This window comes from Schistocerca gregaria, chromosome 4 (genome assembly GCF_023897955.1).
Source record: "Schistocerca gregaria isolate iqSchGreg1 chromosome 4, iqSchGreg1.2, whole genome shotgun sequence".
Taxonomy (NCBI): domain Eukaryota; kingdom Metazoa; phylum Arthropoda; class Insecta; order Orthoptera; family Acrididae; genus Schistocerca; species Schistocerca gregaria.
The window spans coordinates 40,479,419-40,494,207 of record NC_064923.1 but is presented as its reverse complement, the minus strand read 5'-3'; the positions used below and the strand labels follow the sequence as shown (position 1 = coordinate 40,494,207).

General features: G+C 45.0%; 1 protein-coding gene across 1 annotated transcript in view; it reads right to left on the bottom strand.

Moving 5' to 3' along the window:
- LOC126267336 (unc-112-related protein-like) overlaps positions 1 to 14,789 on the bottom strand; it is a 617,319-nt gene that overhangs the window by 535,512 nt on the left and 67,018 nt on the right. The gene's annotated exons all lie outside the window — the stretch shown is intronic.

Here is a 14,789-nt window from a genome sequence, read left to right as displayed (position 1 = left end):
ATATGTTTTATGCCTGTACTTACAACGAAAAGTTAGGTTGTTGGTTGTTTGGGGAAGGAGACCAGACAGCGTGGTCATCGGTCTCATCGGATTAGAGAAGGATGGTGAAGGAAGTCGGCCGTGCCCTTTCAGAGGAACCATCCCGGCATTCGCCTGGAGTGATGTAGGGAAATCACGGAAAACCTAAATCAGGATGGCCGGACGCGGTATTGAACCGTCGTCCTCCCGAATGCGAGGAAAGGTTAGGATTGCGGTCTCAATCGAATGATATTCGACAATGAGCGAAGTATCAGAAATACACCCTGTTGAGGGCAGTGGCTCTGGAAATAGAAATATCTGTACCATCTTTATCACTTTAGATACTCTTTCCTTTGCATATTGTGGAACACAAACACATACTTTATAAGCCTCATGCTCAAGATGATCCTATCACACATCCCCTACTACTACTAAGTATAATACTTTGCAAATAAATGACTGCAGACGATACAAAATAAAACTGAGAGAAAATCAATTATGGGTGGATATGTCTAATAAGTTTTCTTGCGAGTGATACCACTCTGTCGTAGAAAGAGAGGCATAATCGTCTTACACACCGCCCGATGCTAAGAAAACCGATCGCAACAACTACTGTCACAAGAGGTCTTGGTTCTACAGATGCATGCAAGTATCCATGTTAAAAGCTATACTGTCTTTATAAATCGAGGTATGGCATTATCTCTGAATTAGTTGGTTTTTACGGACAAATACTGAGACAGTGATGGTAGGAGTGTGTATTATCAGCTCAGCAGTCCGGTTACACGTACCCCACGATGCAACCTTGTGATAAAATCGCTGAGTTTTGAAGGTGATTCGCCTAAGGAACGTGGTATGTAAGCAGTACTTGCGACTCCATCATGCCGCTCCAGCCATATCCTTATATATAAAATTCTCATGTCACAGTGTTAGTTGCCATACTCCTTCGAAACAGCTCGATCGATTCTGATGAAATTTTACATGCATATTCGATAGGTCTGAGAATCGGTCGTAATCTATTTTTCATACCCCTAAGTGATAGGGTGGTTCAACCCACAATTTTTTTCTTATTTTTTGGACAGAACTTTTTATTATTATTTTTTATGGTGTGGCATTAAAAAATACACGAAAACCTAAATTTTCACTCTTCTACCACCAACCCCTATTTTTAATATCGACTTTAGTAATTTAATAATTTTGAATCCCAGTCGATAGCTGATCATCACTTGATCAGGTATCCCAGCCAGGTGTCTACCAGCGATAGTCTTTCACTATTAGATAGATAGATAATTGAAGAAAACGTACCAAAATTAACGACTTGAATATCCCTCTTTGAATCGACGTAACGAGACGGAGAAGTTTAACTACGTGAGCATAAGGCTTTAGCGATCAGTGAGACATTTAAGTTTCAAGCGGACATTATGCGTAAACATTGGTGAATGTAAGGACGTGACGGATTGGCAAAACGCGGCGATCGTATCTGGCCGTGCCCACGGCCATACGGTGTGTGAAGTTGCTGGATCTGCTTTTGTTTCGCGGCGGGCTGCTCGACGTATCTGTAAGCCGTGGTGTAACACATGTGGCCACGAAACACGATGTCATGATTGTGGTCTGAGAAGGACCGAAGACGCGTACCACGGGACGCGAGAAAAAGTCGCTTGCGCATCCGACAGCGGCTGCTGCAGGCAATGAGCGAAGGCGCACTCAGATTTATTATTGCGAGGTAACACTGAAACGTCAACTGCGTGCAGTTGGTCAGCTCGCAAGGGGCCACTGCTTGCACTGGCGCGTAAAAGACGACAGCGGCAGAGCTCATCGGGCTGCCAGAATTTGTGACCGGTTTTCTGAACTCTCCCCCAGCCCATCTCGACGGGCGAACAAAATCAGGTGGCTTGAACGTAAAACGACACCATCAACATCCCTACAGTTTGTGGGAATTACGCGATCCAATCCACAGCGAGTGGTTTAGCCTCGAAGCGACGTATCTTGTGGACTCACTTCCTACAGAGTCCAAGGGGTTACCGAGCTTAGGAGCGGAATTATTCAGTCTTAAACGAGTCTTGCAACGATTTCTCTACAGGCGACGAACTTTATGTCCGGTGAACGTATCATTTTACTGCAACAAAATATCAAAAATTACTTAATTTGTTTCTATTTCTAGATGACTCAACTGCTGCAGTAAAACACGCGGTATGTAATGTAAATGACACAGGTACAGGTACAGGGTTGTTCCTGAAATAAGTTGGTAGCTTACAGGGCTGAATCCACACTTTGCGTCGCCCCGGGAGGCCGTTCCTGGGCATCAAACGGTTGTTACTACTTCCACCGAGCAACCGCCGGTAACGCAGTAACTGATTTCTTCGCCTATGTGCAATAAATCAGATATCAGGAAGATCACCTGAAGAAAAGAAAAGAAAAAAAAAACCTGGTAAAATTGGGATGCATTTCATCTTCGATACTGTGACACGAATATATTGTGCTGCAACCTCTTTGCTTTCCGTATGTTGGGCGGAGTATGGAACAAAATAAGAAAAAAAAGTCCAATAACGATGAGCTTTAAAATGCATATCGTAACAGCTACGATCAATTGTTCATCTTCGCTGCTGTAAAACACATCCCCTCTGCTGAACAAGTGCTCACTGCTCCTAAAGTCTGCATTTCAGAGCCTCTATTTACCAGACAATTACTTCACGTTTTGGTCCATACTAACTGTGGTTCACCGCCAGACACCACACTTGCTAGGTGGTAGCCTTTAAATCGGCCGCGGTCCGGTTGTATACGTCGGACCCGCGTCTCGCCACTATCAGTGATTTGCAGACCGAGCGCCGCCACACGGCAGGTCTAGAGAGACTTCCTAGCACTCGCCCCAGTTGTACAGCCGACTTTGCTAGCGATGGTTCACTGACAAATTACGCTCTCATTTGCCGAGACGATAGTTAGCATAGCCTTCAGCCACGTTATTTGCTACGACCTAGCAAGGCGCCAGTATCCGTACTATTGATACTGTGAATCATGTACCATAAAGAGCGACGTTCTCCGTTCATGGATTAAAGTTAAGTATTCCACCAGCTACGTCCGTTTTTCTCAATTCTAATTCCCTTGTCATGTTCCAGACCTCACGCCAGCCTGCGTGAGCTAAAACGCGTGCATTTCGGATTCCTTTAATAATACGGTTGGCTCTCCTGCCAACCAAAACACTAACTCCTCACAAAATATGCAAAGCGCAACGCTTCCAGTGGAAGAGATGGGTGTCATAGAATGGAAGTGCCTATAGCTCTATACATACGTATTTTAGAGCCCTTGTTGATCAGACGTTTTTGCTTCGAACGATCGTTCCTGTCATACCCTTGAATATTGACATTTTTCCTACGATATCCTATAGAGGATGGTCCATTGATAGGGACAGTGCCAAATATCTAACGAAATAAGCATCAAACGAAAAAACTATAAAGAACGAAACTCGTCTAGCGTGAAGGGGGAAACCAGATACCGCTATGGTTGGCCCGCTAGATGGCGCTGCCATAGGTCAAACGGATATCAACTGCGTTTTTAAAATAGGAACCCCCATTTTTTATTACATATTCATGTAGTACGTAAAGAAATATGGATGTTTTAGTTGGACAACTTTTTTAGCTTTGTGATAGATGGCGCTGTAATAGTCACAAACGTATAAGTACGTGTTATCACGTAATATTCCGCCAGTGCGGACGGTATTTGCTTCGTGATACATTGCCCGTGTTATAATGGACCGTTTACCAATTGCGGAAAAGGTTGATATCGTTTTGATGTATGGCCATTGCGATCAAAATACCCAAAGGGCGTGTGCTATTTATGCTGTTCGGTATCCTGGACGACATTATCCAAGTGTCCGGACAGTTACGTTATTTAAGGAAACAGGAAGTGTTCAGCCACATGTGAAACGTCAACCACGACCTACAACAAATGATGATGCCCAAGTAGGTGTTTTAGCTGCTGTCGCGGCTAATCCGCTCATCAGTGGCAGACAAATTGCACGTGAATCGGGAATCTCAAAAACGTCGGTGTTGAAAATGCTACATCAACATAGATTGCATCCTTACCATATTATATGCACCAGGAATTGCATGGCGACGACTTTGAACGTCGTGTATAGTTCTCCCTCTGGGCACAAGAGAAATTACGGGACGATGACAGATTTTTTTGCACGCGTTCTATTTAGCGACGAAGCATCATTCACCAACAGCGGTAACGTAAACCGGCATAATATGCACTATTGGACAACAGAAAATCAACGATGGCTGCGACAAGTGGAACAGCACCGACCTTGGCGGGTTAATGTATGGTGCGGCATTATGGGAGGAAGGATAATTGGCCCACATTTTATCGATGGAAATCTAAATGGAGCAATATATGCTGATTTCCTACGTAATGTTCTACCGTTGTTACTACAAGATGTTTCACTGCATGTCAGAATGGCGATGTACTTCCAACATGATGGATGTCTGGCGCATAGGTGGCGTGCGGTTGAAGCGGTACAGAATAGCATATTTCATGACAGGTGGATTGGTCGTCGAAGCAGCATACTACGGTCCGCACGTTCACCGGATCTGAGGTCTCCGGATTTCTTTCTGTGGGGAACGTTGAAGGATATTTGCTATCGTGATCCACCGACAACGCCTGACAACATTCGTCAGCGCATTGTCAATGCATGTGCGAACATTACGGAAGGCGAACTACTTGCTGTTGAGAGGAATGTCGTTACTAATATTGCCAAATCCAGTGAGGTTGACGGACATCATTTTGAGCATTTATTGCATTAATGTGGTACTTACGGGTAATCACGCTGTAACAGCATGCGTTCTCAGAAATGATAAGTTCACGAAGGTACATGTATCACATTGGAACAACCGAAATAAATGTTCAAATGTACCTACGTTCTGCATTTTAATTTTAAAAAAACCTACCTGTTACCAACTGTTCGTCTAAAATTGTGAGCTATATGTTTGTGACTATTACAGCGCCATGTATCACATCCATATTTCTTTACGCACTACATGAATATGTAATAGAAATGGGGGTTCCTATTTTAAAAAACGCAGTTGATATCCGTTTGACCTATGGCAGCGCCATCTAGCGGGCCTTCAAGCTAGACAAGTTTCGTTCTTTGTAGTTTTTTCGTTTGACGCTTATTTCGTTAGATATTTGGCACTGTCCCTATCAATGGACCACCCTGTATAGCAAACAGTAAACAGCAACACTCACATAACACTCTCTTGTGCAACTCTCGAAATTAGCTTTATTTCTGTGGAGTGCTTGCCGTGCAGAACGAAGTGTTGTTTCCGCATGCAAGTCCTGAGTCCGGACACAACTGTTCCAAAGCTTTCCGAAAGCCGAGGAACACCGCGGCTCTCAAGGACAAACAGAGCCACGATTGTAAAATCAAGTGACTGTTAGACGCGAGTTACGAGTGAAGTACAAGGGTAACTTGCATGGTTGAAAAGTCGGCCGTTCTTATTGCCAAATCTCGACTTAGCACACACGACAATCAGTTTCATTCTCGCTATAAGATAAAAAAAAATCCCCAAGAGTAAAGAATCCTCGTTCTGTTGTCCATCCGTAACTCCTAGAGAGCTGAGATCCGAGTCATCAGCGATGGGCTCGAGGGAAGCGACCGGGAGCGGGAAAGACAAGACGCTGCGGTCACAGTAAACAGCGCGAAGGCGTCAGCGAGGATAGGGCAGGGCAGGGTGGGGTGGGTTGGGATGGAGTGGCTTAGGGTGGGGGGGATGGACCCTGCTGGTCGAGCGACTGTCTGCACCTCAGCTCGCACAGCGGCCAACTCTTCTGCGCCTCGCCTCCCGTGCTTACGCCATCTTCCGCGTGGAAATTATCGAAATTACACGCTGCAGCGCGCCTAGCAGAAGTTGATGCCAAGCGACACGAGCTGCGGACGTGCAGTTACAAGTCTTGGATCTGCGCAAACGGAACAACCGGTCTCCAGCAGCCCGTATGACGTACTGTGCTGTTCTTGGTGCTTACGTAAGTCGGGGGGGGGGGGGGGGGGGGGGGAGTGTCCGCCAGGCGACAGGATGAGCGGCAGACGAGGACCGCACGCCGTGTGGGCTCTGGCCACCGCCGCCTCGTCAGCTGTTGCCGGCCAGCTTGTGGTCGTGTGACAGACAGTGCCTGAACGTGCCGGACCTGTTGTCTCTTAGAACAGCCACTCTCGCCCTAATTAGCTGCAACGCCGGCTGCTGAGCACATGTGCTGCACGTGGGCAGGTGGTGTTTGCTGTGCAAATTTACGCCGCGAATGGTAGGTACATGTTTAATTAGCTGTATCTGCCGATAGCGTGGACAATGGACGGAGACGCTGGAGCAGTCTACAGAGCAAATGCGTACAGCGTATTCTGACGATAAATGAAAGGCAGATAAACGATGGGAAAAGTTAAAATATACATGAAAATACCGTGTCAACTTATCACTTGCGAAGCACACAGGAACCTATACTTTCAGTCCCAATCTGTACAGTTTCTGTAAAACTGCTGCCACAACACTTGTGCGACCCATTCTGGAGTATTGCTGGATTACACTGTTCGACAAGGGCTGTATTTCTGATATTAAATTGTGCGTTTCTAAGCCAGTTTAGCACGGGAAATTCAAATATGTAAACAAAATATCGTTTTCAGGGATACTTTTATGTAATATGTATACATACATACATGTTTGTCCACAAATCATGGCAAACGTTATACAGACTTGATGTAAATTTCCGAAGACATATTTGGAGCTTCGTTCCATAAACTCTACGTCCTATAGACTCATTCCAGTTCCATAAACACAATCTGTTTTGACGAACGTATTTAAATCCGTCAGTTTTCTTTATTTATATACGCATTTTTGTTATGAATGTCTTTTGAAGGCCCAGACGCTCTTTCCGAGTTCTCTTCAGAAGTATCTGAAATGAACAGCTCTCTCGATTTTTCGTTATTGATTTTGTAGAATTTTGGATGCCACATTGTCGCTCGACATATACCTTCTTTTGTTCTTTGTACGTTTTCTTTACGTATTTCTATTCGTGTTTGCACTGTTTGAAAGGCCCGACACGGAATCGGCAGGTCGTCCCCCAGAACTAAGCACTGTATACTAATATTAGTTCTCGCTGATGTGAGCGACTGCCCCGTGTCAAGCTCCACCTGGCCGTGCGGCGTAGCGTGACACTCGTCGCTCTGGGCTGTGGGACGGCGAGGCAAGCTGGACACCCACTTTCCACCTCAGACACTGAGTTCCGCAAACAGCTAAAACACGGTCACACGCGGAACGAAGTTTGCACATCTCTCTGACACAGGGCACGCAAAATTTTCCTCCCTTAAAAACATTGAGTCCTACCTCAGATAGGATCAAGGTGGCAAGTCAACTGTCCCGGTACGCGATAAGATTCTCTTTGTTACACCAATACCCGCAATACAGGACAACGTCCGTACGAGAGACAGTCGTAGAGCGTATTAAAGCACATTCACAGTTCCAAAGATCGCCTGCGAAGTCACATAAAACGAAATCGCGGAGACCGAATACAAGACGGGTAAGTCCACGAAAACAACAAGAAGAAGTTCAGTGTTAAGCTCGGATTTTAGTTGTCGCCACTAGTGGATTAGTTTTAAGGTTGAAAAGTAACGGAGAGTGTCTGTTTGATGCTTGTATTAAACATAAAAAAATTTCAAAATGTTCCGAAATTTCTCCCCAAAAGTCTACTTTGGGCTTAGAACTACGCGGCGTGTCTCTGCTGAGAAACGTAATAATATTGGTGCGGCCGCGTGTGCGCTGCAGCTTCGCCTTTGCGGCGGCAGCCCAGGCAATCTAATCTGCGCTGCGGGCTGGCCGGCTGCAGATACCACACACAGCTGTAGCGGCTGGAACAGCAGCTGCCCCGCTGTGCTGCGTACAGCGACCGGGAAAGCCGCGGCGAGCTGAACACACTGCACCATTCGCTCACAAGAAAGGTCCCCAAAAATGTTCAAATGTGTGTGAAATCTTATGGGACATAACTGCTAAGGTCTTCTGTCCCTAAGCTTACACACTACTTAACCTAAATTAACAGACACACCAATGTCCGAGGGAGGACTCGAACCTCCGCCGGGACTAGCCGCACAGTCCATGACTGCAGCGCCCTTAGACCGCTCGGCTAATCCCACACGGCAAAGGTCCCGCAATACGCTGATGTCGAACTACAGTTGTCTCTTAACTTTTTACAAATATGCAGTAACGGCGCTACTGAGATGCTACGACGTTACAAAACCTTAAAAATTTGTAATTTCTTATTGATAAACAGATCTAGCTCTGACAGTGGACAGATGATTTTCTTACAGCGAGCGTTTAAACAATGAGAAAAGCAGAAATTCCATGTGAAGGTTTTCAAAAATGGTTCAAATGGCTCTGAGTACTATGCGACTTAACTTCTGAGGTCATCAGTCGCCTAGAACTTAGAACTAATTAAACCTAACCTAAGGACATCACACACATCCATGCCCGAGGCAGGATTCCAACCTGCGACCGTAGCGGTCGCTCGGTTCCAGACTGTAGCGCCTAGAACCGCACGGCACTCCGGCCGGCTGAGGATTTTAATTGGATCATTTTTAAGGATATTTACAAAGTCCCAATTCAACAACAGTCCTTCCAATTGCTCTTTTCTACTTTCCGTAGTCAATCACTAGCAGAAAAGACTGTTCTGACTGGCCGCAATTCGTGAAGGTCGAAAGAAATCGGCTGTCGTCCCGAAAAAACTAAACGCCTAAAGCGATCGCCCATCTAATGGTCTCCAGGGGGAACAATAATTTCAATTACAGTACTTCATATAATTACTGACAAAATTTAAAAATTTAAATCCCTCTAGAATCGACGGATTAAAATACTACTGACTTGCAACGAGCTTCGGATATAATTTCAAATCTCTACTAAATTTCTCTCGCTGACACCTCCCAGAAAACAATGACAGGAAAAAAATTTATTGCTTACGACATTTTCGCTGTTTATGCATGTAGTCCAGCGTGAGCATCAGGCACAATGTTTCAATTTATAACTGCTTTACTATTAACTCTATTGGCAACACATTTTGTAGAGAATATCCACTTATACCACCGAATATACCTGCAAAATTATACCACTGTACGACACATAGTTCAGGATATGTGACGTCATAAATATTGACACGCGTGAATAAATTACTTCTCTTAAAATGCATCGCTGTTTTAATATATTTTGTACATCGGAGTGCGATTCCTTACAAAATAGGGGGTAGAGGTAGTGATATAGTGCAAACTGAACGTCAGAGCGGAACAAGAATGCCGAAATTTGGACGTAACATCGGCAAGAACGTTACAGCAAGTTGCAATCGCAATTGCAGTTGACTTGACGTTTTTATGAATATGTCAGAGGTGCTGATTACAAAAATTTATAAACTGTCATTGCGACTTAACACTGTAAGCTATGAAGATGTGATAGTCCGCTCACAGTGGACCACATCTAACATCATATGTGACAGTAGTCAAAGTAAACAGTATTCCCTTAGCTAACACAGTTATTTGCAGTGTGTGCTATGGTCGATATACACCGCGCCTTATCGAATGTAGTTTTATCGATTTCCTAGCGCGTCACGGTACTTTTACTGTCAGCGTAAACTTGTGATAATGAATCCTGCAAACATAGTGAGCACGAGTGTTAGCCATGAAACAGTAGCAAGCAATGCCAATAACATAGATCACGAAAATACAATAGGCTACACTGAAGAAAATGATGTGCAGATGAACACTTATCTGACTGTAAGAAGCTTATAGATGATCGAGAACCTGATATGGACGGAAGCGAGTCGCCTGCTAATCTGCCCCAGCCCACAGAAGAGGAACAAGTGGGGTATCTGAAAAGGCAAAGAGATATCTGCATTCCAGGATTCTGGGAAAACTAAAAGATTAATCTTCAATACAGTATAGAAACGGAATCGCATTGCGGAAGACATTTACGTCACGTGGTAGAGAAAAGGGAGGAAGACCTGCGCTCAGAAATTAGGTGCTGGACGGTTACGTAGCTGGCGGGAACCGTTCTACGCGCTAATGTTCACGTTAGGGATATTCGTTCTTGAGGTTTGGAGAAGTTCCGAGAAATAGGACTGACTCAATTCACTGGTCCATCAATTGGTGGGTTGCAAGGTTTAAATGGAGACACTATCTAGATTCATAGGCAATACCAAAAGGTGTAACCACTGAAGCCTGGAATACTGATGATGACACGAATGGAAGATGTGACAAGTTTCGCAAGGAGGTAAAGTCATTGAGAAACACCATGGAAAGCAGACAGATTAACGATACCGATCCAAATGGTATTTGGAAAGAACTTCACTCATCGTGAACTCTGTATTTCAGAGGATTGCAGTCGTTAAAGTCGGTGAGGAGAGATCGTGCAATAACTCATTCTTACACCATCCAACCCGTTACGTCGGCAAGTGTACATGTGTTTCCAAAGACGCTGGTAGTTTATCAGTATCCTAGAGGTCAATGTGGAGTGCGAATAGTGCAACACATGCTGGAACCGCAGATTCTGATTCAGGTTGCCTCGAAGTCCGACCTAATTACGAAACAAATCCTGCCGCAATCCTATCACGATGTCTGATTCCCATATGCAGCGAAGGTGTCTCTTCTGCTGGTTGATTCGCTCGGGACACATAGTGACAGGATTCATACCGATGTTACTCGACCGCAAAATGCGGTGCATGCAGTCAAGACCATCCGTCCTGCATGCACAGCTTACATTGGCCGCTTGATGTGTTATTCTTCCGACAGCTAAAGGCGGTGCTGGAGCGGACTGAAGATCACAGTATCCTTAAAGATAGTTAACAGCTATCAGTTCACACCATCGTCGAGGAATTTAGTTTCATTCCTGTTTCTTACACAATTAGTGACTGTATTCTTACACAATCAATTTTGTTCACCGTCTTGACACTCTTTCTTCGGTGTTCCCGGACTGTAGCTGGAGATGATAACTTCAGGGAAACAGAGTTTTAAAATATCACCCGCACGTATTTTTTGTGTTCAAACGCAGTATGTCTCGGAAGACTGCTTCTTGCGGGCATCCATGAAGAGCTCCTACTGTGATAAGAAACTCTGCTTCCGGCACTTTATACTCTGCGGTCACGTTTGTCCTCCCAAGAACGCATTTTTTGAACCCAGTGACTGAACATGTGCTCGATTGTCAATTACGAAGAGAAAAGCTCACTCGTTTCTCGCAAGACACCAGCTGGAGAGTGCTGCAGAGGTATGGGCTGTTGAGCAGAGACAGCTGTCCGTCGGAGCAGGAAAGAGGGCAGCGCACGGCAGCCAGGAGTATAGTGAGAAATTACAGGAGGACACGGAGTGGAACACAACTCACGGGCAAACTGGAACGTGGGAAGCTTGCGTCTGTACCAAGTATTTATGAGTCAGATGCGCCTGGGCCGATCAGGGACAGTTGTAGAGCCTATCTGTAAGCTGCTTCTCGTTCATCCTCACCCACAGACCCAAGACTACCATTGGTAGCACGAATTTATGGTAAAACATCATCCATCCATCTCAGAAGAATGTAACTGGCTACGTGCAGCGATCTGCTACAACAGACCTACTTTTGATTCAGCCCACTGCGAAACCTCATGGCGGCGGTGCGGCTCAAATCCCCGTCCCACTGCCCGAACCACAACCACTGTTATACGGAATGCATTTTCCAGCAAATACCTTATATTCCATTGCTGCACTGTCTGGGAACAACTGTTCGGTGCCAGTCTTCTGAATAAGAAACTGCTGTTACAAGAGTACTTTTTCCAGCAACTAAAGGGCAGAAATGTTGAATGACACACTCGCCATTAATTTACTCGAACTTCATACAGAATATTATCTAACTAAAAAAATAAATAAAAATATAAAAATAAAGTTAAAAAAGTTTTGTTACAATTGCAGTACACTCACCGAAATGAAATGAAGATATCAAATGATGTTGAAATCAGTGAAATGTAATGACACAAACTGTTGACAGTGGAATTCGTTCGGAGACACATGATCAGCAATGTAATGAAAAACAGGTGTGGAATGGCAGTTTGTGTCACACGGGGATTCGATGCCCGACCCTCTCTTGCCCACCATCACAGCTGCTGTCACGTGTTTTTAGTGGAGAGAGGATGCTCGCGCCCGGTAAGACTAAGCAGGCGGAAAATCCGATTTCGAATTCAAGTCCGGCACAAGTTCCCAATACTCATCCTGTAGCATTGACGCATCGGAGAATGCTAATGAATACGTCATCCTAGTTTCCGTGGTCAGCACACGTGATCCATATTGTTTTGAGGCAATGTGAAATACCTAAGTAAAGGAAGCGATATCATCCTGGACATGCACGCCCATGCAATCGAATATGTAGACACCTAGCGTCTTCTTCTCTAAACTGCCCCGACAATCTCTAGACCAGAGACAGCGTGTTGTTGACCAAAGTTGACCACATATACGTCTCCAGCGATCACAGGCCCTACAGACCACGCGCTGCTTCCACGAACCACCTTCATTCCTTTCTGTTTTATGCCTGGTTGCTGGAGGACAGTCAGTATTGGGCCACTCTGCATTGTTGCATGGGCTTGGATGTGTGTGAAGTCCTTAAGTTAGTTAGGTTTAAGTAGTTCTAAGTCTAGGGGACTGATGACCTCAGATGTTAAGTCCCATAGTGCTTAGAGCCATTAGAATCATTTTTTCATGCGCATAGGTATCTATGCATGGTTTGACACTGATGACTGTGTCACTACATGGTCCAGTGAACAGGGTGTGTGGGGGCGGTGCTGCAGGTGACCTATCTTCCAGCGATTTTCTTAGGTTGGTACTGCAACCCCAAGTGATCTTTATTTACTGCCAAAGACAAACTTGGCACCAGTTCATAGGACTGGCGGTCGGCTGACTTAGGTTAGTGGAAGTAGTCCAAGTGTCCTATATTTCCGCGATTTTGTTAGCTAAGTAGTGAAACGCCAAGTGACCTTTCTTTACTGCGAAAATTCAAAACTTGGCAAAAGTTTATAGGAGGAAGTGACGGTCAGGTGATTTAGGTCAGTGGAGGCAGCCTAAGTGAGCTATCTTCCCACGATTTTCTTTGCTTACTAGAGATAACCATGGTATGCTGCATTACCCTGTTGGACTTTGAACTTCCTGGCATTTTTCTGGACTGGGGGATGTGGCACTTTCCCGCCAAAAGCCGCCATCTTGGATAACGGTACTTGTGTCATCAGCTATCTTGGATGACGTCGTGCACTGTTGCCAAGTCTACACGCCGCCATCTTGGATGACGTCATTGCTGCTGTCTTAGATACATCTGGCAACATTGCAGAGTGGCCTCGTATCGCCTTTGCCCCAATAATGACATCCACGTCTTCCTTCCAGTGCCGCCTCGGTCGACCTATGGGGAGTCTGGTATTTCCACCTCAGGTTCTTATTCACCTGTCTCGCTACCTGCATGCGGCCTCACTGCCCACTAGATCCTTTTGCACTTCAGCTACTGTAGGATTGTTGGTAGCTGCATCAAGAGATAGATTTACTCATTCTTCTTCCTCCTTGATTCCTGTTTATCTATAAGATAGGCCCCCAAGTCTTCCTCATTAGTCTTCTTTGAAATATTAATTGTTTTTCCTTTTCTCCTTGAGTCCTCCTCGATGTTTCTGAATTGTGCATGACTGCTGGGTATACCACTGTGTTATGTATGCTCGTCTTAGTAATTGCTGATATTGTTTTTAAGCAGAGCATCTCCCTGAGGGCCATTTCTAGGCTTATGTTGCTGGTAAACGAAGATCCCAAGTATTTGAAGTCGTGAACTCTCTTGAACCTACCTCTGGTGTTGATCTTATGTTGTTCCTAGTTGTGTCAATTCCGTTTTGTCTCGAATCATCTTTAGCCCAACATTCACGTGTAGTTGTCCATTTTTTGCTACTCTTCTTTCGAGTCACGGTCTGACTGACTTAGCAGACATGTGCGAGACATCTGTAATTACCATTCATTACGAAAGTTGACCATTTTCATGTGAATTATGGTGGTGTAAAATGTTCCATTCTTTAGTTCCCGTGAAAATTGGAGCAAGTGTGTACAAATGAGAAGCCGACGGAGTGTAAACATCGCGCCGACAGCGTTGACAAGTGAAGATCAGATAATAGGGAGTGAAATATGCTGTGCTATCACATTTAATTGATTAGCCTTTTTTTCGAAAAGTTTTAGCGTGAACTTTTGGAAGCACTAATTTGTTCAGTGTCCATCGAGTTCCGTTTAAAATAGATAATTCCTTAATAAGAACATTTTTTTAAATTTGTGGTAGATTAATTAATTATGAGCGTTGTCTACGTAGGGAATTAGTCGGTGTTTCAGGTCCTGTCACAGAGCGGCAAAAACCTTCAGATGTCTAACGTAGTTTACTAGGTACGAGGGTTTTCCACTTTATATGGTAAATGTTATGCAGGTGATGCTGCACAGCTTGCAAATACTTGGTGAACATCATGTTTCACGTGGATGAGCTGCTCGTTGAACAATCTGTTTTACTAACCAGGTGTTTTGGTGACGCGGATAATCACCAAGGCCACTAAGAACATCGGCGGTACTCGGCGTGCCGCAGGTAACTCTGTGAGACCGGCTCGGCCGCCCGGCCCCCACTCTCGGATGGACAGCCTCTGGCGGGCGCCTCGCCCGCTACCCCAGGCCCACGCGGTTCTCCTCCTTCAGCGACTCGCACTTCTCTGGTCTACAGGCTCGTTATCCTTTAAAC